Below are 22,087 nucleotides of genomic sequence, written 5' to 3' on the forward strand. Positions count from 1 at the left end.
CAAACCTCTGCCTTTTTTAAGATGAACTTTTATTTTTGTATTTATCTAGATCTGCATAACAAGAAAACTCTATACCCTCCTGTGGTTGTCTGGGAAAAGGGCAGAAGGTTGGAAGAAGATCTGCTCCAACACCTARAGGGACAATGACTCTTTGAGTCACTGCCCTGCCTCAGCCAGGAATCCCCTCTGCAAAATTGCTTCTATTTTTTTGTCTATAGGCTAGATCCACAAAAATACTGAATTACACTTTTCTGATGATCTATTTTGACAGGTCTTGTACCTTTAAGTCAGGTTTAAATTTCTGAAAACTTAGTGATGAGAAGTAGAGATACTGTAGTGTCATGTCAGGTTCCTAGTATACCACCGTATGCAGGGATTTGAGACAACCGCTTGTTCTTAGAGTTTCCTGTTGAATGTGTTAGGCAGCCTGTTGCTCTTTTTAAATCCCATCTCCAAGTGCCTCTTGCTCTGTGTACACAGCTTGAGAGCTTCACTTAGAGGCTCTACTAAGTCCCTCCAGATATCTAACTGTAAATGAGTAGCTCACAAACAAGCCAAACACCAAGCACTTCTCTCTCTCTTCCAGCTTATTGTAAAGCACACTGGTGGTCTCTTCCAACCTTCTTGCACTGAAAAAGATTGGGGTTAAAATTATCATCTTTACTGACCATTTTCCAATTAATCTTAATGTAACCAAGGAAAGAATATTTCAGTCTCATCTTTCTTTTTTCTTCCCTTATCGTCTCAAAATTTTTTTTACCTTCATCATCTTAAAAATTTTTCTTCTTTTTGGTGTTCTGGCCACTCAAAAATTCACAGTTGTCTTAAATCTTTGTTGACTACTTTGCAAGCTACTTTTATCATCTTTTCACATGTCTATTTATTAAATCCTTTTTATTTTTACAGCGATCATACCCTCCAATGCTTTTATCATGTTTTAAAATTTGTGTAGCAATATCGTACATTGTCTCATACACCTAAAGTCACTGAAAGCCTTCCATATTCCCTGATAGTTTTTACCTTTTCAACATGCTTTTTCTTATCTTTTGGATTCCTTTTGTTATTCTGGTAGAAAATTGGTCCTTTTGGTAATTATTTGGTTAAGATAAAATGTCTGCTTCTGTTTCGACACCTCAGATACCAAACCTCCAGCTGAAGCTTCTGACAGCGTAACGTAGTGCCATGCTTATCCCGCTTTCATAAATTAGTGACTAACTCAGAATTACTCTCATTGAAATAAACAAAAAATATAAAACAAAAGCAACAAATCTATGACATGCCTTAAAAATGAGTCAGGACACTGTTTAAGTGACTGCAATACTTCACAATTTTATATTGCTGGTTTTTCGTATCTTGCAATGCTCTTCAGGGARAAGAGAACCTTGTCCAGTATTAAAAATACAATTAATGTGATCTGAAATTCTTGAATCCACCATATATTCATCAAATTCAATCAGGAGAGTTATTTATTTTGTTGCTAATTATGTTGAAGTAAGTGAGATCAAAGAATCAAAGTAGTTGGTGTGAGCATGTCACTTCACAACATCAGCCAGCGAAAAACGCATCTGGGCTTGGAATACAGAGAACTAGGACAGTCCTGCTGCCACGGACAATACTGTAAAAAATACATGACAAGGATTGGAAGAAGTTAAAAAAAAAGAAAAAAAAGCATAAAACTTTGAAATTGAAATTGTGTAGTTCTGCAGATGAAAATTAACTAAAAGTTACTAAAAGCTTTTTTTTTTTTCAGAGACAATCTCTGCTAAAGTCCTTTATCTTGCCAAAAAAGGTCGTTGGAGAGGAAGAAACAGCTACTTCCATTGTTAAATTCTGTGATATGAATGATACTCAATTTTACCAGCCTTTGACAAAACAGACAAACACAAGGAGGGACAAATACTGAGGATAATAAGGATGTGAAAACACACTCCTGTGGTTGACTTTCTCAGGATTAAGGTATTCGTTCATGTTAGTAAGTCATTCATCGAGCCACAAAATAAAGTGATCGGAATAGCCAAATCCACTCCTTACTTTATTCTCTTTCTAAGACTTCCTAAGCAGTTTTGGTGTGTTGATTTCTGGGTTTGTCATACCTGATATCAACACAGTCTCTGGGCCTCACAGGTCTTTCAAACTGAACTATTTCACCTATATCTTTTTTACACCTTTCCAAACAGCAAATCTTGTCATAAATAAATAGAATATTTCCTACACTTTGTTTACTTTCTCACGCTCAAATTCCACACCAATTCGTATTAGAGAGTGCTTGATTATGAAAATAAATTTGGCATATATCAGAGAGCAATAGCCGTGATTCTCCTTTGTTTATAGTAAGTGGAAGAATCCTGAGATTTTCAGATGTGAAATACAATAAAAGAAAAGCACCATCACTGTTGAAAACATTTTCCTACAATAGATACTCCCTCTCGTTGGCTTATTTTTAAAGTAACTTCTGCTTTGTATTCATGGTATCTGAATTCTAAAAACTGTACAAACAGACCACAGCTGAAACACTTTTGGCTGGATGGATTAATGTTACATTGGCACTGTGTGCTTTGAGACAAAACATCAAGTGGATAAAAAAGAAAGAAAGAAATTAAATGAAAGCCTGAAGGCAAGATTAACTGTCTTGATAAAACTCCCGTTGATTTTAATGATAAAGGATCTCATCCTAAATTTAAAACTGATGAAAGTAAACCATGAAGAGGTGGATACAGAGAGTACTGGTGAACAGCTTATACATTTACTTCATATTGGAGTGTCCTAGAACTAGAATATTTCTGTCTAGTACACTTCTCTGCCCAATATGTGATCTTGTTGTTCAATTCTTGCTAAGTGCAATTTCCTGTTTCTCACAATTTGAGATGTCTTATGCTCCGGAATTTTTAAGAGGCAATATTTACCTTTAAAGTTTACTTTGTTAAGAGGAGGCTGTTTATATTGAGGTAGAATCCTGGACCTCTGTTACTCTGTGATTTTTTTTTTTTCCAAGGGCTTTTACTAATGGAGACTGGGAATCGTGGATAGACTTTTACTCAAAAGACTTGTATTCTAAAGTTGTGAGCTCAGTGTGGCTCTGAATGTGCATGACCTTTTATTTACTCCTCACAAAACCATTTAAGATAAAAGAGAAGATTCAGCGTATTCATGCTGAAACAGAAGATCAGTGGCTAACCCCTGTGCAGTGAATTTCTGGATCAGAACTCCAGAGCCTATTGCACTTATATAACTGAGTGGAGATTTGGATCTATCTGTATCTTCCATGTGGCTTTCATCTTGCTTTCTTGAACTGCTGTCAGCAATGGGCAGGCTGGGTGCAGGGTGGATTGCACTGCGCTGTGGCCAGGRAAAGGTTCTCATCCAAAATGTTGAAAACAATGGAGGAGACAGAGTCATGCATCTCCCAATAGTTTTAAAACTGATTTTGAAATCTTAACTGTTAGTTAAGCTAGGATTAAAGGTTACCATAAACACAATAAATACTTGCAGAACTGTATTTCCTGCAGAGTAACTGAGATACTGTCTTTCTGCACGATTTTGCCATTGTATTTCCTTAGTTAGAGACAACGTCTTCAGAAACCTGATCAAAGAGTGCAAGAAAATCTGGCATATTTATTCTAATGATTAGGAGATCTATGAGAATAAATAGATTTAACAAAAAAAAGTATAGTTATTGGTATGTGTATGAGAGGTTCCTGCTGCCTCACACCTTGTGATTTCCCTTTTTCTGGTCAAACGTTTGGCCAACTGCCTCTTCCTTTGGTCTTTTGATCTTTTATTTTCCCAGTATCATCTGCCTTTCTGTTTCTTTACCTGTGGTGGGACATATTTGGTACTGTGGAATTCTATTAGCTGCTTGGAAATAGATGCCTTAATTGATCACTGCCTATCTGTAAACAGTGTGACAAAGACAGGCTCTCAAATCAGAAAGATATTATCTTAAAATGATTCAGAACATTCAGTCACAAAATAGATTTTAAAGGAGCAAAATTCAGTCTTCCCTTGGCAGAGGATAAACAGAATTGAAAACAGACTTCTGGATTCTTTTCTAAAACTCAACCCAAAAGGAAGGAAAAGAAAAATTGATGTAATCCTGGACTCTAAGCACACACATACTTAGAGAAATAAAGCTATTAATTATAACTTGTCACTCATAAATTTCTGAAACAGTCAGATGCAAGTCATTTTATCTGAGCTCCTTTCATAGACCCTTGAAATGTACTTTATAAAATATTTTTATGTTATTCCCTAGGATATAAGGCACATCTTGTATCTGACTTGCAGTATGATCTCTTGTTCATAAGCACTCATGGGTGAGCAATTTTTCTTTTTCCTGACTTGTTTCATTCCCTAGGATTCAGTTTAATTCTGTAGTTCAGATTTCTGACAATGTAGGAGTAATTAAAATTCCCCTTGATCAATGTATCCTAACCTTTTTACAGGACTTTTTTATCTGCACAAATATGGCTTTATATGCACTTTCTCTCCTTAGAGGCCAGACCCTAGTAAACATTTTTTAAAGCAGTTATACTCTTTGTACCGGTTACTCAGCTGCTACAAATGAATTATATCTATTTTTTCTGAATAAGCTATGTTTTGATATCACCCTAGCCTAGTGACCACATTTTCCAGACCAGACCTGGATATGCGCTGAGGATTCTTTGGATCAAGCACAGCTCCCTTCCTGCCGTTGTCTTGTCTGCTGGATTCTTCCCAAGCACAAACATTAAAATGACTCAGTTATGCCTAGGTAAGTATTTCCTCATTCTTTTTATCCAAATCACTCAAATATCCCTCAAGCACATCCAATATCTGCTGCAGCTGTCTGTGTCTGAGAACATGTTTTTTGCTCTGTGAGACATCTCAGCTCAGGCCAAAGGTGAAGCAAATACTAAAATACTATGGAGAAAAGTGAGAGAAGGGACTGAGAGAGAGAAGGGAAGAAGAAAACATCTTTTTTTCTCCAGTCAGTCTTGTCTGAATCACCATTGGTTGTTCATCTGAACAAAATACAAACATTGGATCCTCTGGATTTTACTCACTAGCAACTGGTTTGGACTGCACCCGCGAAAAAGACATTCATGCAACCACTTATTTATGGGAAATATTTCAAGGAGTAAAGTAAGTCATGGCCTCTCTTTGCACGTGGAGCATTCTGAAAATATCTGAAATGTTTTCTGGTGCCTTTTACAAGGATTAACCAATTGAAATGGTATATAATAAAAAGATGCTGTTAACACCTACCCTTCTGATTTTTGTCACATTTTGCTTGCAATATTAAATTTTAATTCAAACTGACTTGAGTTAAAGAAAATACATTGGAAATCAAAGACTGAGTATCTTTAACACACTGCAGCTGTTACATTTTAAAGACCTTTCATGTTAGAATTCCAGTTACTATGTCAGAACATGATCGTTCTCTTTCCTATATCCTCTGTTTATTTTACAGTTACCAAAAAAAAAGCATACCAACAACAGCTCAACATCTGCTAAATATGAACACCTTGTAAATTATGTGTTAGCTATGGCAAGCTAACAGACAAAAAGCTGTTCCTCTGCTTTGTTTTGGACTATAATGATTCCTTAAAAAAAAAAAAAAAAACAGAGACATACATATCTTTCCAAAATTGTATAGCTTGAGTTGTATGTTATTCAGAGAGTAATCACTCCAACTTATCCCTAGAATAAGGATAAGTTGCCTTATTCCCTTCACAGCTGGACAGGCACAGCATTCAGGCTGAGACACAGAGCACTCTCCTGAGAGGCAGAGGATGATGTGAATCCACSTGGGCAAAGGAAGGACTGGGAAATGTAGGGAAAGAGGAAAACAGCAACACCTTGACAACAGTCCTTAGAAAGAGAAGTTGTGGGGCACTACCTTTGGAAGACAGTGCTGGACTTATGATCTTAGTAGTAGATCAAAGTAGAAAAGAGATCTTGCTAAAGTCTCAAACTCAGGAAAAGGGCAACACTTTGGTTACATACTCATCTTCAGCCTCCAGAGGAACTGCCTATCCTATTGTCAGCTGCGTATCCTAGGTAGCTCCCAGACAACCATGGTGCTGCTCTAGGTCCTATTGTGCAGAGAGCTGTTGGGATCTACTCCCACAGCCAGGCATTAAAAAAAAAAAAATAATAATGCTGCAGCACTGAGAGTTATGGTTACCATAGCCTAGGACAAAACACCACCTATCTTGTCCCATAAGCATTGAGTTACAAGGTTGTATGTACTCCAGCTCCCTATCATTTACCCCTCTGAAGACCCAGCATCTGCCCGCAGCAATTGTTTTGCAAGTCTAAACCCAGAGGGCTAAAGAGCACCTCTTGACCACATGCAAGGTCACACCTGACCACACTTGCAAAGTACCTACAAAATTCCTCTAGATCCACAAATCTGGTGTTTTCCTATCTGACTTTCCTTTACATCTTAATCCATCGGTATTTTCAGAAACAGAGTACCAAATGAAACATGGCTGTGGCCACACAGCAGTTTCTCAAGCAGTTCTTTTAGCGTGCTCTCATAGGATGCACAAATCCCAGTTTCTTTTCCCTTCATCTAGTTATTAATATTGGTTGCCTTCTTACCCAGGGAATGGGGTTCATTCTGCATTGAGCCAAAGAGAAAGCAGAAGTCCATAGCATGGAGGTTAGATAGATGCAAGGGAGAGCAGAGAAGACTTGTTGGCTCCAGAGGACACCTTCCTGTGATGTTGCCTTAATCATTAACCTACAGAAACTCATTTTTTTTCTCCAGACCATTTCACATGCAAAGTTTAGTAGGTCTGTCAGGCAGAACTAACCTTGCAACAGAGAATTGACCATAGACTTGCAATCTTAAGAATGCCCCCAAATTCCAGGCTTTTTCTCATTTCTGGTGAAAATTCCTTCAATACTCCATAAAGGGGCACTGAGTAGACAAGAAGATTTCATCAAATAAATGCTCTGAGAAATAACCAACAACAGCTTCCCTTTACCAGCACTGGAGAAAGCTGAAATCTGCTGCACAAATTTTCTCTGTGGCTATGCAACTGATACCGAACCCATGCACAGCAGTGAAAACTTTTCCTAAAATGAGAACAGAAGAATTAAATAATTCTGATTATAATCAAAGTAATTACAGTAAATTTAATTGTAATTTAATAAACTAATTTGTTTCATGGAAAAACAATTGGAAATATTTGAGTGAACCTTTCTAGGCAACATAAAATTTCTATTAAAAATAATTCAATTCGCATGGAGCATTTCCCAAACCAACACAAATCATTACTCAACAGACAGAAAATTGCTTGTTGTTAGGTACTGATGCAAGAAAGACACTAATCTTGGTTAATTTTGGTCTGATAATTACATTTCCCGCTTCACTCCTATTTTCTGAGCATTTCTTCTTGCCAGTATAAGAATGATGCAGATCAGGCATCATTTTTCTGATCGAATCCACATTAGTAAATGTGTTTCAGAAATGTGTATCGGGGTTACTTGCACAAGTCTTCTTTTTATTAAATATTTGATCCTATAGGAGAGTCACCAAAGCACAAACTGAAGGTTTAGTCCCAGAGTAGAAGGTAATGTGCCTGGCTCTGAATTAGTCTTCCACATTACAAAGAGGAAATGAAAGTCACTAAGGCTGAGTAAAGATTATTGCACTAAATTGACTCTATGGCCCATAGAAGACACACAAATATTTGAAAAGAAACAAAAGATTCATTTAGATAGAGCCCTATGTAGATCATACGTTATCTTGTCTATCATCTTTGACATATCGATCTGTGTTTGTCTATTGTACTGGAGGTTATCCCATTATCCACATTTGCCTTATAACTAACCTGTAGGGTTGCACCGTGGGTGTTAATCTCGTAATCTGATCACGAGTATTTCATATTTGCTAAGCCTGTTCTGTAAGATTCAAACCTTAGAGTAAATTTGAAATCAGTAACTGCAACGTATAAAATCCAGAAGTTTTAAACACACTGGGACTGATGCAAAGCATTTTAACCATGTACAAATGAAGTTATTTTAAACATATTTAAGGTGATCTTATTCATTAGACACACTGCCTCCCAAAACCAAAATCTGTCTCTTGCCAGATCTTAATGTAGATCATTTACTGCAGGAATCTCTGCTTCATTGAGCAGCATGCTAAAACAGGTTTCATTTGGGAATTAACATGCCTTGAGAGTTGCAAGGTAATTCACACATTGATATCTACACTTTAGAGCCCTTATTGAGCCCATTTCTAAAGTGATCAGCTAAAATAAACCATGAGTAACTTTTAAGTTAATATTTTAAGTTCTATCCTCAGGATAGTTTGTTTATTAAAACAGACTAGCCTAGCAAACTTATGACATATGGTGAGGATGTATTCCAGTTCCCTGAACCTGCACTGCTTTATTCAATAACCTGGTAATGTTGTTAAGCTGAGTCGTCCTTGCAAACACAGGCCAGCTCCCACCTGCTCTCTGCCTGCCTTCATGCTCAATTTCTATCACTCTGCTCCCGCACAGATAATAATATTTTTAACAAATAATAGTAATTGCTAGGAACAGTATGACAAAATGAAAAGGAGAACCCTTCAGGGCTGAAGAGGAAATAATCACAAGGAAAACAAAGCTAAACCTAATCAGACTGTTATAACACTTCTATGCAAATTTGGGCATCTTACAGAAAAATTTAAATAGATCACTGCGAAATCTTTTTTCTGTTAGAGTTTGCACTGAGAATTCATTCCGTCAGCCCGAAGACATTTATAAAATGAGAGGCTATCCAATACCATGGTAATGGGTATCTCTCATGCTAGTCCTCCAGGATGGATGAATACCATAGTCCCTGAAATGAATAGTTGTTAGACCTTTCCTCAGAAATCTTCATTTATCATAAGAGTTATTCAAGTAATTTCTTTTTGAACAGGTCAGCAGCTGAACAGGGTTGCTACTGAAAAGAGGATCCGTATTCTGGAAAAACAAAACATGTATGGGGAAGACGGGAGAAAAGAGGGCAAGAATTTCTTCAAGATTTTTATTATAGGCCACAAATCATTCAAGTAGGGTAATAAATTGGAACAAAATATTGCTTGTGAAAAAAGAAGTTTTCTAGTCAATCCATCTCTATATTTTTCTCATAATTTCTAATGTATAGTTAGTTTGTAAGCTGATTTGGCTATCACATGACCTTGAGGAATAAAAGTACAAAAGCACAAAGTAGCACCTTGTAAGCCAGAATACTCACCAGGGTGGAGCTCTGAGACATGTTTAAAATTCCAGAAAACATAAGGATGTTAGTCAAGTTATATGGCCTAAGCTTACTTAGAGCTTCTCAGAGGCATGGACAAAACTGAATGTTGCCACCTCAAGAGTGAGGGCAAAATAATTTAATCTTGCAGTATAAAAACAGAAATTCTGCAGCACTGACATGTCTGGGCCACAAGTAGCACTCCCGAGAAGGATCAGAAAAGTTTCACTGGAATCTACTTATTGATAAAGAAACAGCCCAAGAGGGCTCAAAGAGCTGTTGAGGGACTGGAGGAAACTCTGAGGAGGGAGAGGCAGTGAGATGCAAAGTCTAATGTGGATGTACTGGGCCTGGCATGCTTTCTTATGCTTCATTAGTGATACGTGATTCAAGCTCTTATGGTCCCAAAAGAGAGGAAATAGTCAATGTTCAGAAACCTAGAGAGCCCCAGATTGATTTTCCTACTGCTCATTACAGTGTCCCACAAAAAAATATCTGCTCTGAGAGGACCTTGTGGTTAGCCAAGGAACATCAGCTCTCTGAAGAGGTGCTARGTGATGTTGGAGCCTTACATGCATAAAGACACCTAAAACCAGAAATGTTGCTAGGGCTTTCTCAGGCTAACTCAGCTTTAAAACTACTGTCTGCTGCTTGGGAGGTGTTGAGTTGGGGAGCTCTACCAGAGTGCTGGCAGAGTCATAGCTGAAGGGAAAATACATCCCCAGGTTCTTACTTTAATTTCAGAAATTTGAAGTTGAGACTGAYCAATGAGAAGAGCAAGTGCTACAATTCTTATCTTTTATAAAAGTCTGCCAGCCTGACCTTTCCAGTCTTTTTAGTGATTAGCTTCAAAATGGCAATATTTTGCTAATACCGGTGTATCTATGCTTCTTGCCTTCCACATGGATGAATAATCAAAACTATTTTGTTCCGCACAGGGTGTTTTAAAAGTCCTCCACTGATTATCTATAAGATGATCTATAAGGTGATCTATAGGATGCTGTCCTGCCAAAYAAAACGGAGAAAAAAACTGCAAGAGGGGAAGAACCATTTTCTCAAGACYGAAAATAAAAGAGAAAAACACAACTTTCACAGAAATTTCTGTGTGCATAACTGCAGTTATCCTGGGTTTGTAAAAGCTCTGAAAAGGCCCACCAGACTTTGAGGGAGTGTGAAAGAGCCCAGAGCCAGCCCAAATGGATCCAAAATGGTCAGAGACGTGCTGCAGCACACTAAATTCAGAAGGGTATCAACAGGGAAACTACCCTTACTAAATTTTTCACAATATCATTTGATGGAACTTTTTGATACTGCCTATTAAAGCAACATACACTGCCATGAAGTCTGTCAGACCAGACTGAGAAGACACGTAGCATCTGATTCMAGGATGTCAGCTCTGAAGGAACAGGATCCACGTTGAGGGAAGACGGTGCTCAAGAGCCTGTAACCGCACAGTCCTGTGATGGCATCGCAGCTATTGCTGGGGACAGATTAGTGGAGAAAGGAAATCAATGGGTAGAAATCTGAAATCCATTTTGAGCACCGCTGTGCTAATGTTTCAAACATCACTGTCTCTCAGCTGGCTGCCTCAGTGAGGGAGGCTTGGATTTTTCTATAAATTCCCCACAGATTTCTATCTTCAAAGRTCTTAGATAAAGTAAAGCTATTACTTCACTAAGGCAACAGTGCAGAATGGAAACTATAATGAATTGTAACAGTGATAGTGATTTCAACTGCAAACTGACAATATTATTTGCRAATATAGAACTGTAACAACAGAGCTTGCTTGAAATTCTGATCTATACTCCAGAGCCTGGTAGCAGATTATGGAGACCAAACACGGAGAGAACTGATTTGTAAACTCCCCTCTGCCCGATCTTTGCCGCTGTGATCAATATCAGGCTACAGATGAAGCTACGGGATACACATGCATATCAGGAAATCTGTGTGCAGGACAGACTATATAAATGCAGTGACTGCCCTCAAGTCCTCATGCTCTAGACAAGAAAGGAATAGAAGCAACTTTAATCTCACATCTCCCGATAAGCAGAGTGGTTAAACTTGCTTAGAGCTATGTGGGAAGTCACTGGCAGAAAACAAGATTCGCTCTCCTAGGTGCTTGTTCTATATGCCACCCAGAACATCTTTCTTGATAGCTAGTTTTCAGCTATTTGCTATCATGTATGACTCTATCAAACCTTAGAAAATCCCTATTTAGGGATCTTTCCTAAAAAGAGTCTTCAAAAATTGAGGAGGAGGGGGATGGGAGAAGGCAAGGAGGAGGAGTTCTGCAACATGGGAAAAAAAAAAAAAAGGAGAGAAAGAAAAGAAAGAAAGAAAGTTAAGACAAAAGTTTTCACCTCACAGACCAAGGTGAGTTTTCCCAGAAGACTTGCAGAGGATAACAAATGTGACTGCAAAGAAAGAAAGAATGCCTGATGAGTCACTTACAGGGGATGAAAACTATGAAGTTGATTGATGATATTTACATTCAGCTAGAGAAATAGTCCTGCACTAACCAGTTCAGACTTGTAAAATCCAGGTCTGTTTTCAAAGCCTGGTAAGGTCAGTGAAACAATAGTTTTTATCCTGTATCTATAATGAATGGTGAGAGAGGAGAGTTATGCATGCTATGAGTTATGTGAAAGCAGTGTTTGCATCATGTAATGGTAAATTATTAAGTCCTGGCGTGCAAGAACATGGTCACTCACATTTAAAGGGTGGTAGCAATGAACAAGGTAGACATGGGATAGGGGAGAAATGGGAAGAGAAGGACAGAGTCCAAACAAATGTGCTATGTAAAATGTGTGTTTTAGATAYGGGAATTGTACTGACTTCTAAGCCTGTGATCTCACAGTAGTCTGAATTTTTCCTCACAAAATACTTATCATTTGAGAATGTCAACAGAATGGAACTAAAGGTGTTTAAAGAAACAAGTCCTTTCTGTGATTTTTCATCRTCTGAAATGATATTTAAGTTAGAGTTTTTATTACAAAGAAAAAGAGAGCTCTACTATGGAATAGCTAATGGACAGTGATCTGTGCACTCCATCTGCWTACAGGCAGAGACTGAAATCTATACTCTAAGTGAACACCCTAACCATGCTCTCCACAATGAACACGTTCTCTCTGATTTTTTAACACAAAAAAAAGTGTTTTGTAATATTTTTTCMCTTTGATCTTGGAAAAGAAAAAGTGTCTATAAAATATTCATAATCATTAAAAAAAACTGCTGTCATTGGTGGGCCATATCCAGGATTTAGGTCATTTGCCTGTCATGTTAATTGAGTGTCACTATGTGTTAAGAACTAGTGGCACTTTTGGGAGGAGGGAAGAGGAGCAGTTCATTTAAAGTTGTTACTCTATGAAAGGCTGCCTAACAGGGTAGGCTGAGTAATTTACAATGAATAATTTATTCTCTCTTTTAGCTCATGGAACAACAACAAACAGATTGTGGAGTTTTCTTCTATACTGTGCCTTCAGAGGTTGGTCAAAAGCCAGTTTGAGTCAATGGAGGAATTTGAACTGGCTTTAGAAGAGAGACCTTCCGTGGCTTGTAATAAATTTCAGGAGAGGAAATTTCTTTCATTCAGTGAAAGAACGGGATTTACTTTACTTACCAGGCTCTTTAGCTGCATTGAAAGGAAAAATCAATGGTTCTCCTTTAAGGTAAAAGTTGTAATGTACAGTYTAAGACAGAATAACTCGGTAGCAGTCCTGAACTGTTTGTGACACTTTTTGCAGAGAGGAAAGAGACAAACACGAACACTCCCATCTCCTCCCACCAACACATCACTGGATCAGAATCAGACAGTGGAAATTCCCCACTAAGCTTTTCTGAACACAGTAGATCATAACTGTTTTGTGAGGAATGGGATGGATTATCCAGACTGTTTGATATTTGAATGTTTTTATTTAATTATAAGGGACAAAAAAATTACAACATGTTTTTCATTTCTTGATTGGTTTATGCATAAGCACCCCTAGAAGTACGAATTAAAACACTTTTCCTCCATGTTGTTTCTATAAGCATCCATCACAGTCATTTGATCCTCAGATTTTAATGGAAACTTTATACAAAAAGGACAGGGAAGCAAAATCCTTTACAATCTCAGTAAATATTAGAAAATGATTTAAAATGTTCAACCAACTTCTCTAGTTAAATTGTGTTTTGTGTCTCACATCAAAACTGAGACACAGCTTTAAAAAGCTGCTCCAAAACTCTATTCCAGACTAAGAGGGTTGAAGAAGACACCAGGTCACTCACTATCTACTTGGTAAATTCAGGAGATAAACAGTTTTCTCAACAGTGAAAATTTTAGACTACATTTCTCTTTGGGAATGTAACTGTAGCAGGGAGCATTCCCAAGTAAGAGAATAAAATCACATGAACAGTTAAGCTGCTAGAACAGTCCCTAGGTAGGGACTCTACCAAGCAGCTCTTGGGCATGTTTCAGGAGTTAGTATCTGAGTTTGGGGCCCATTTCCAGGAAAAGCAGGTCACCACCTAGTTTTGCAGTATTTGATAGTATGGATGAAGGCACTTCTGTATAAATTGGCTTCAGCGCTAGAAAATGATCCTGATGTGTTAATATACTGGTAGACACAGAGCCTTAGAAACCTCAGCTGGTTTCTGTTTCATGGTCAAACTAAATTAACGTCATTTATAGGTTTAGATTGTTTTTGAATGTTGTTGTTTTATTTTGTTTTGGATRTGAACAAAAGAGACCACACAGTGACCTGGGGACAGGGTACCTCCCMAGATATGGTAGAAACACTAAAACAGAAATGTGAGTCTTACTTTGTGCACGCTTGGTGACTGGTTTGATAAGCTACTTAGGTCTTCTGAAGATGGGTTGACAGGACACTATTTCTCTTACTAAGGTCTGAAAGTCCATCTTGGAGCTGAGCAGCCTTTCCTAATCAAAGTTTCGTTGAAATTGGGTGTTTTCAGTGATTTGTCTTTCCAAAAAAAAAAAAAAAAAACGGAAAATATTGGAAAGGTAAATATTCCTTGAATGTCTTATTTTAGGTAATACTATTCCTTTAATAAGATGAATCTTTATGAGGAAGTACCAAAGAGCATTTTGCCAAATTAAACTGATCTATGCACTTTAGTGATCCTGCAGATAATTTCCCCCCCCCAAAAAAAAGACTAAAATACTGTTCCGAGGTGAAGAATAGTAAACATGACCCTCATCTTTGACTCCAACAAAACCATTATGTACCTCTTCCCAGGTGCAAAAACCTGCACAAAGTTATGTCAACCAGAAGAGTGACTATTCCTCCGTGTTACGGTGCAGGACTACTCTATCACTCATGTTTCTGCTCCTCACTGCAGAAGAGAAGAGCTCAGGATTGAAATATCCATGAACCAAAGGTCGGTGTTTACAATTACTGAATGAATGACTACATTAATTTATACTCTAACCAGACAAAAAAACTGCTGTTAGATATCTCTGGGGCCAACATGTACTAATCTTGCCACCCAAAAAGATAAGGACTCAATCTCATGTTTTCATGCCACCCATTAAATATTTGCTTCTGACAACCAACTCCTGTCTGTCTCCTCCAGTTCACATCTTTTTTTTTTTCCCCCTCTGTGCTTGTGGGGGYCAGCAACAAGGCAAGCACTTAAAATATAAAGTCAGAACATAAAGTCTGCCTGATATTATTTCCAGTTCTCACTCCTGATCCTGACACAGTCTGCAGCAGACCAGGGAGCACATCTTGATTTGCCTAAACTAGAGTATGAAAATGAAGATCTCTCTTGGGATATTTGGAACATTTGGGATATTTAGCAACAAAGTGTTGGCAAATCTCTGCTAAGCATATGCAAAATGAGATGTTTAGAAGGTCAATAAAAAAAACAATACTAGAGYTGGGGATTAGAAAGATGCATCCTCCTTTGTTAACATTTTTCTTATTAAATACAGTCTGCTGTCTCATTTATTCCTTGAAAGTCTCTGATAATTTTGTGTACATTAAAAATTTGAGTTTATTATTCTCACTGGGTAGAGTTTGAAATTTGCTCTGTTTAGGGGGAATGAGATGGAAAGTAAATGGCTTATACTAAAATAAGTGYCTGGAGCCCATAACACAATTTTTTAAATCATATTGCTCAATTTCTCTTGTCTGTTTTTCTCGATTATACATTATTTACTCACATCTGTTTTCTACTGTAGCTAGATCTGTGAGTCTTCACTTCTGCCCAGAGTTTGCATTATAAATCTGTCATAGCTTTTATTTCTGACCCTCAGCAAGATAGTATGCAAAATAATGTAGACATTGACTTTGGATATCAATTTAATTATAAAAAAAAGCAAACCCTTTTCTGCAGCAAAAACATATTTGCATACTTCTGTTAATTAACAGCTTGCTATTTTGAGTAACTGAAAAGCAAGAGTAAAATCCCCAAAGACAATATCAAGYATATTATTTTAATCATTACAATCTGACCCAGAAGTAAATAATTATAGAGCTCTTCTTGAGTAACTTTAAAGATCAAACAATAAGCTGTATCCCCCACATTCTAACTAGTTAAAAGTACTGAACTATCTGCTGCTAAAAGATGATTAGACATTTGAATCTTTTCTATTTGAAAGGTAGTACTTACTGAAAGAGAAAGAAAGCTCTTCAACTGCAAGTGCTTTCTCAGAAAAAGAAACAGTTTTTATATTTGAAATACTGCTTCTGCATGAATATGTTTCATTTATCTTGTCCATTTTTTTTTAATGGAGAAAGACAGAGATGATCTCTCTTCTTCTATTTTTGAACAACACTGTGGCCTACAACAGTCGGTTAAAATAACTGAATTTCTGGAGAGTTCAGCTATCTGTTTCCTTTTCTTTCTTCTCACTGTGAGGAAGGAGCTTCAGAAACCAATGTAGGAGCCAGAGTGATGTTAACTTTGAACTCTGTGAAGTATATTTTACTTTTCTAATTTCACTAAGAAGTTTGTTGCTGAAAAAAGCTATTGTCACTGCTCTCTAGCATACACCTTCCCAGATTTACTGAAATGAGGTCTGGCAGTGAAGAAAGGATATGCTCCAATGAAGTGAGAAATTTTCTTACAAATTCATGGATCATTGTCAAAACTGTGCATTTTCAAGCATTTTCACCAACTCTAGAACTTACTAGAGTAGGATGAACAGTTTGATGAGTTCTTTCATATACTCTCTGGTCTTGCAGGAATGGAGGAGCATGTGGTACAGAGAGATGAATGATTTGCATCTGATTTCTCCCTTTCTCATTTTTTCTTCTGTTCTTACTATATCCATTTGTTGCACAGAAGAAAACAGAACACAGTTTTTGTCTGTAAGTACAACTTTTACAGTCAGACATCACCTCTTACTAAAGCAGCAGTGAGATGGATGAACATACCAGAGAAGGATGCATGCTGTCCTTGCTTTTCTTTCCTTAAGCGTACCAATAGTCTCCATTGGAGATGGGTTACTGGGTTACAGGGCCCTTTCACTTATGATCACTCATCTGAAGTTCTCGCTGCCTTTATTGTCACTCTTCACTATAAATTCCAAAGATAAAAATACCTTACAGTATTTTAGAAGATTATCTTGATTATTCAGGGACCATCAGTTTCCACTTCAGGATACGCTTATTGCAATCTTCTCAATATGTCTTAGTTTTATGGGCAACAATTTTGTTTCATTATTCCACTCAAGTGCACAAATTAGACACAAATCCATCTTTCATCCTGGTTTCCTAAAGAGGTAGTTCCATCTATTGACATTTTAATCTAATAGGCAATTTTAATGAAATCTAAAACAGAGACAGAAGCCTCTAAGATAATTAAGTTCCTAAAAGTTTGTGAAAATAAATGACTAAGTAAAAGGAAAGAGATGCAAATCACTATTTCTTCTCAGGAGCTCCTTCTGTTCTACCCCCCTGGAACAAGACATCATTGCCTTTCCATCTGTTGATGCAAAAGGGACAGGGCTCCTCATCCTACTTATAGATACTTTTTTACTGGAATTCGTTTCAAAAAAGAGCAAAGCTTACTGTGGAAATCAGTTTTGCTTGTTGTTTTTCTTATTTCCTCAGTTCCAACTCAAGTCCTCAGTTCAAGCACGCATTGATACATTGTTTGATCCCATACTTCAGACCTGTTTCTGATCTCGGAAGAAGAAAAGGCAATGCCTTGCATGAGTCAGCCTACAAGTGTACCTGGATGTGTATACAAACATACAAATGTTTATATATATATAGACAAAAATGTGTAGGGTGTGTACAATACACACATACACACATGTATACATACATACCATACAAAGTTTAAAAGTATTCTTATGTCTTTCCAATTTCCTGTTCTATTTTTATTTCCTTTGCTGCTGATGGATTATCATAAACTATCTGTTATTAAATTTTAATTTCCTCAGCCAATAGCACTCAGGACTTTGCTTCAGAAAATGTGCTTGATAAACAAGGGAGTCATTTCCTCTTAGCAGACCTTCTGTCACTTCACAATTCACTTGTCCTCAATCCACTGCAAAATATTCATTTCTAATATCATCACAAGCATTTAGGGGTCTTTAGGAGGTGAAAAAAAGTCTATCTTTATATGCACGGATTATTTAAATGGTGTCATTAATAAAAGATCAAGAAAGGCTTCCTTTCAGTATAAGATTTTAGAAATCTTTAACYGGCTTTCTTCAGTATGTTATGAAACTGCAGCACATACAGTGATCGTGAATTTGAGAGTAGTTCACTTTAATTTCCAAAAATGTAAGTCATAACTCTGCAGTGGCTAGATAACCACTTTCTTAAGCTTAGGGAGTTAAAGTCAACTTGCTTTCTATATTTCATTCTTAAACAGTAACACATTCATAAAATTGCCTAAGTCCATCCAAACAAATCTTATTTACTTCACTTCAGAGATATGTGACCTCACCCTTTAAACTGAGTCATTCGGAAACAAACATGCTGTAGTATCTTTAAAAATCATGTTAATATTGATGTCAGTTCTATTTCCAAACAGATGGGAGTAAATTTTCAGTTCTGGATCACATTCCTTTAGGAATGTTCACTCATGTTGCTCTTGGAGGTTTTATTTTCCCTACCAAAAAGCAGTGCAATTATATAAAGCAGAGACAATTTTCAGTATTCAGTATAGTTCTCTTATATGAGGGATATGTGGGGTTTTCTTGATTTTGATTTTGTTTTCCAGAGCAGCTATAATTTCTGCAAGTTATCTTACTGACTTGCAAAATATCTCATTTGTGAATTGTATGGTCAGCGGTAGATTTGCTTCAAGAGGACAAAACAGTATAATGAATTATGTGGATGCACTCTGAATAATACATTTCTTAGAATAGCAGTAAATTCCAAGACCTACCTTTAAATGCTTCAGAATACAGCATTCCTGGGTAGCATCAGTGTATCATACAGACAAGAGCTCTCGAGCAAGATCAGAATTACCCTTACTTGATACTTCATCAGTGGGAGTGGTATATTCTGATAGCAGAAAAAATTACCTGGCGTTTTGTCCTTTTTCCCTAGCATGAGACCATCATGGTAACAAGTATGATCGGTTTGGGTTATTATCCTGTTCCAGCTGCCATGAGCAAGCTCAGGGCTGCCCAACAGCGCTGGGCAAATGAGTTGCCATACCTTTTTATTCCTTTTTCCAACACATGACCCTCCTTTTTGCCACCTTGTAGCTCCCTGTCTCTACCCTAGACTTCTCTCCAATAAACCACCCTCCTCTAATTACTTTTTCCTCACTTGTCCCAGTTTGCTACTTCTGTACCAAAATTTGCTATTTCTGTTGTCATTCCCTGTGTAATCTTGGCCTTAAATAGTATTACTGATACAACTATCAAGATACAGGTGACCTTGCAAAATCACACTCSCTAGAAGGTCCCCAGTACTCCCTCCAAATCTCCGGGAGGTTCTGCCACTTCTTACCTAACTTCCTATTAAACAAATGCTAAATCCAGCCTTTCCTCATTGCAGTACTTTTGACTGCTTCTTACACCACTAACTATCACTTCCAGCAATTTCTCATGTGATGTCCAGTAGTTTCTCATGGTCTGGTCAGTTAGTTAACCCTGCAGCTAGAACAGAAAGACAGGAGATAAACAGAAGAAAAATAAGTTAGCCACAGTCTCGACAAAATGAGCAACAGACATGAAAGCTGAATTTAAGTATCCGTAGTGTGTCCTCTCTGTCTCTAAAGCACTGTGACTTATAAACACCCTCTGAATTTAATCATAGCAGCTTTGTATTCTTTGTAATTCATGCCTGAAACCTCCCCACTAGCCCAAGGCCTGAAACTAAATTAGGAACACTCATCTCCAGAGATGCCTTTTTCTGTTGACCATTCCAAGTTGAGAAACTGGCTATGCTAGTTGAAATGAGCCTGACTTTTTAAGCTCAGAAAAAGGAACATAAAATAGTATTATTTTGCTCTGATAATGTTTGCACAAGTATAAATGAGAACAATATGTGGGGAAATGAAGAGGTTGAGAAAGACATTTGTTTCTTTACTTCTCTGGGCATGGGAGAAAGAAGTTACCTCCTCTATAATATTCCTCGCATTTGGTACACATCATCTACCATATGAGGTGTTTAGATGACTGAAGCCTGTGCTTCAAAGAAAATATCAGGAAGAAAGAGGAATCAAACAACTTGTAACAATTAAACCACTCAAGCCTTTCAAGGTTAGGTGCAAACAAACAGTCAAATAGCAAAGTATTGACACAAACTACTTCCTGAGGCTCTCTCCTGTTCAGAGCAACAAAAGCTCCTTCTCCCACTAATGCCCCTCACTGCTSCAACTATTATCCCTTCCAGTCACCAGGAGGTCCTAAATATGGATCATTTCAAGAGCTGGTTTGAAGACCCTGTTCCTCTATATAAAAAAATTTGTGGCCTACCTTATGAAGGAGAGAATGTACCTGATGAATGTAGCTCCACATAATGTGATTGTGGCTGGAAAAGCACGTAGCAGAGGTCATTTATTCACCGTTGCTGCTCCAAAAAAAAGGTTATCCATCTTCCATTAATCACATGCACTGGAGAAAAGCATCACAGAAAGGACAAACACAGATGCTACCAGAAGAACAAAGGAGACAATGTTATGATCAATGTGAGAAGACTATCAAGCACTATTTGARATAATCGTTAATAACAGCCAACAAGGCTCAGTGTCATTAGCAGACTGTTTGGTCCAGAGCAATTTAATGGACCACATTGGCAGTTTCCATAAATTATGGCATTTCAGAGTGCCTACGTTGGAAGTCAACTTGAGGGCAAGAGGAAGGATGAATCAATTTCTTTTAAAAGGCAGTTGCTACTAAAATTATAATTCAGTCTATTCAAATTACTTTGGCTTCGGCAAAAGATTTGAGACATATAAAGGAAAAACACCTGAAAAATAGGCTTACTATGTCGTGGCTTTACTAAATAAGCAGACCATCTCTACATAGATATTATGTGATGCTAAGTCATGAATTATATCTTTTTTCATTTAGAACAATTTTCAACAGTTATTGAAACGTTTTCTTATTTTGTCAAGCCATCTTAGAAGCTACCTACCTTCTCTGCTTCAGGCATCACATGTTCTGTTCTACTTCAGATTGTAGACAGAGATTGGATTAAGTCAGTGTTTTATCATACTATTTGGGATCTGACAAAATATTTTCCCACTAATTGAGACAAGGAACCTGAGCTGATTAGTGTATTTGTTTTGTTTTTTAACTAACCTAGAGATAGCACTTATCCAGAGGCAGTATAAAAGAGTTCAAAATAAAAACATAAGGAATAAGTATGCAACCTCAAAGTTCTTTATTTCTTAGCTATTTAAGGCTTTCTATAACATTGACCAGAGAGATTCTAAGCACTTTTTTATCATAGGGCAGAAGACATTAGTGACAATATTGATTTAAAAATTAATATATTAAAATAAACATAGCTGTGAACTCTGGTCTCAGATTTTCAGACAGCTTCATCTGAAGCACACTTCATGAGCATATACATGAATGCATATGTGAATGAACATACCTGACTGCATATACATAAATGGTTCAAAATAAAACTATAATGCTGCATTCAGAGTCAGGAATGCAGCCCTTTTAGTGATACAATGCAGCCTCTGTCATTTGAATGGACCCTTGCGTAATAACAGGGAAAGCTCACCAAAACTTAATGAACTTGATCCCACACATATATATATCTTTTTTTCAGTGACAAAATATGTAGAGAAATCACAAAGGTTTTACCAGGGTCTCATTTCAAAAAAAAAAAAAAAAAAAAAAAAGAAAAAAAAAAGGAGAAAACAAAGTACCATGTCAGAATAACTTTTTTTGACATTTTGTGACTGAAAGAAGTCTTAACTTTAGTTTGAAATGTCATTTCATTTGATTTTTCTAAATTTTGCATTATACTAGTACATACCAATAAAAATATATATAGTTTATCTTCCTTTGGATTAAAAAAGAAACATAAATGATACACTATTTGCCRTGAAATCAACTATTTTCTACAAACATCTACAGTACGTTTCAACAGAATTTATTCTTCAATTTACTATTGAGATGACTGAGACACATTTAGTCAAGTTAATAACTTTTGTTTCCATTCTTCACATAAAATATTGTCTTGCCCCCCCYTTTTTTATTCCTAAACTCTTTTATTCCTTTGTGTATTGTATTATCTGCTTATAACAAGATATGAAAAATGAATGGATAGACACCATTTAATTCCCCTGATCAGGGATGCTTTGTTGGCCATCTAACTAAGRCTATTAGTTTTGTCAAAACACACCACTTTCAATGACTCTCAACTGAGAAAGGCATAAGACTATAAGACATAATTACTAAACAAAATGAAAAAAGAAATGCATA

The sequence above is a fragment of the Rhea americana genome, unplaced genomic scaffold (assembly GCF_003343005.1).
Source record: "Rhea americana isolate MKP2758 unplaced genomic scaffold, rheAme1 scaffold_40, whole genome shotgun sequence".
NCBI classification, from domain to species: Eukaryota; Metazoa; Chordata; class Aves; order Rheiformes; family Rheidae; genus Rhea; species Rhea americana.